Source organism: Pinus tabuliformis, chromosome 7 (genome assembly GCF_031772625.1).
Source record: "Pinus tabuliformis cultivar Carrire ecotype Pingquan chromosome 7, CPIR1, whole genome shotgun sequence".
Lineage (NCBI taxonomy): Eukaryota > Viridiplantae > Streptophyta > Pinopsida > Pinales > Pinaceae > Pinus > Pinus tabuliformis.
In genome coordinates, this window is record NC_142293.1 from 1669927120 (window position 1) to 1669929619 (window position 2500).

General features: G+C 52.6%; 1 non-coding gene and 1 pseudogene across 1 annotated transcript; both read left to right on the forward strand.

Annotated features, from left to right (window-relative positions):
- Window positions 1–2099: 2099 nt before the first annotated feature.
- LOC149254867 (5.8S ribosomal RNA) lies at window positions 2100–2253 on the forward strand. The gene has a single exon (XR_016268044.1). It is a non-coding gene; the product is annotated as a 5.8S ribosomal RNA (ribosomal RNA).
- A 246-nt stretch (window positions 2254–2499) lies between these two features.
- Window position 2500, forward strand: part of LOC149254868 (25S ribosomal RNA) — a 3601-nt pseudogene continuing 3600 nt past the window's right edge.

Below are 2500 nucleotides of genomic sequence, written 5' to 3' on the forward strand. Positions count from 1 at the left end.
CCGTTGGGCTGGCCACCCTAGTCCCTCCCGACCGTTCCTCGACATGCCCTCGCGGAAGGGTTGGGTGTCCAGGTAATGAAAAACCCATCCCTCGGTCTGAGCTCCATCGAGATCGCAATTTTCCCCGCCGACGGGCATGAGGGTGGCAATCTTATCTCGTGCCTTTGCCGTCGAGGGAATTCCTCATCCTCTCGTGAGCCACTCCCCTTCTGAGGGAAAAAGAAGTAGCGGGTTGTGTCTTTGTTCCTCCCTTTGGATTGTGGGTTTTTTGTGGGACTCGCGTCATTTCTTCATTTCGTGGTGTGCATTTTGCGAACGTCCCTCTCTCTGGTGGCCTTGCACCGTCGATGTATTTGTGGCTCGCGGCTTTCTCCAGCGTTGAGTGTCGGCCCGTGACAACTCCTCTTTGGAGTTTGATTCTTTGACCCCCGTTGACTCTCTCGCTGGAAAGATTGTTGGGTGTTTTGTACACAGAGGGGTGCAATAGCGGGGTGGGTTTGTGTTATGGGCAACAGTCTATTTTTAGTTTGAAGCCTTGTGTCGCTGGGTTGGGGGATTGTTTTCCTCTCAGTGACGTGCTCCAAACACTGGTCTCATCGTGGCCCTCGTCTTTTCTATTGGTCAATTTTGGGTTGTGATTTATTTGCTTGGTTGTTTGCTATGTTGTAAAGCTGGAAAGGGTGTTGTGATGAATGCATGTGGGAGGGTGTGAAGAGGTGGGATGCTTTTTTGATTGGGTGCCTTGTTTGATTTCTTTTTGGTTAGCGGACGTCTTGCTCGGCGTGCTGTTGAGCTTCTCTCTTTTCTTGGGATCTTTGTTTCTTTGGTGTTGTTTTCTTCCCTTCTTCCTTTTGCCCCTAGCCTTACGGATGAGAGGTGGGATTGTTGTGGATTGGTGTTCGGGAAGGACGAAAAGTAGTACGAGTTCCCAGGGTGGCCACCCTAGTCCTTCTCGATCGCCGTCCCCTGCAGTTCCCCCCTTTTTCTGAAGGCGCGGGTTTGGGAAGCTTGTTCTCTGTTTGAGCCTCCCCTTGTGAGCCGGTAGCCACGTTTGATATCTCTTGCTTTCCTGTTGTTTTCTTCCCTTCTTGCTTTTGGCCCCTTAGCTTTACGGAGAAAAGGTGGGATTGTTGTGGATTGGTGTTCAGGAAGGACGAAAAGCAGTGCGAGTTCCGAGGGTGGCCACCCTAGTCCTTCTCGATCACCGTCCCCTGCAGTTCCCCCCCATTTTGCGAAGGCACGGGGGTGGGGAAGCTTGTTCCTTGTTTGAGCCTCCCCCTGTGAGCCGGTGGACGCGTTTGATATCTCTCTTTCTTTCATGTTGTTTTATTCCCTTCTTTCAGCCCCTAGATTTACGGAGAAAAGGTGGGATTGTTGTGGATTGGTGTTCGGGAAGGACGAAAAGCAGTGAGAGTTCCCAGGGTGGCCACCCGAGTCCTTCTTGATCGTCGTCCCCTGCAGTTCCCCCCTTTTTCTGAAGGCACGGGGTTGGGGAAGCTTGTTCTCTGTTTGAAGCCTCCTCCCTTGTGAGCCAGTAGCCACGGTTGATATATCCCTTTCTCTCTTGTTTTTCTCTTCCCTTCTTCCTCGTGGCCCCTAGCTTTATGGAGAAAAGGTGGGATTGTTGTGGATTGGTGTTCTGGAAGGACGAAACGTAGTGCGAACTCCCGGGGTGGCCACCCTCGTCCTTCTCGATCGTCGTCCCCTTCAATTCCCCCCTTTTGCCGAAGGCACGGGGCTTGGGAGGCTTGTGCTTTGTTTTCTACCCTGTTCTCTTCCTTTCGGTCCCTAGCTCTACGGAGAAAAGGGGGAATTGTTGTGGGCTAGTGTCGGGGAAGAGCTAAAAGCAGTGCGAGCTCCCGGGGTGGCCACCCTAGTCCTTCTCGATCGTTGTTCCATGCATTTCCCCCCTTTTTGCGAGGGCGTGGGGCTGGGGGGAGATTGTCCTCTATTCGAGCCTCCCCCCATGAGGGGGTTAGACACCTTTGTTTCTCTTTCTCTCATGCGTTTTTCCTCCTTTTGCCCCTTGGCCTTACATTTGTTGTGGGGGGTTGCCCCTATTCAGTTTTGTGGCCGATTTTTCGGTAATACGTGGAAACGAATCTCGGCAACGGATATCTCGGCTCTTGTTACGATGAAGAATGTAGCAAAATGCGATACTTAGTGTGAATTGCAGAATCTCGTGAATCATCAAGTTTTTGAACGCAATTTGCGCCCGAGGCCTCGGTCGAGGGCACGTTTGTCTTGGTGTCGCATCCCATTCAAACGCGCTCCCTGCAATATGCTAGGAAGCAGCGGAGCTGGTCGTCCGTGTCCCATGCGGTGTGGTCGACTGAAATACCTCAAGCGATGTTTCGTGGCGTGCGTCGGCGAGCGGTGATTTGTCCCCTTGGATGGGCAGTCGGCGTTAGTCGATGCGGGCTTTGTGTGGCATCGCTCGAACTTGCTTTGCTCTCTCTTGTCCTCCCTTGGGGTAGGGCGGATTTAGCTCCAACTTTGC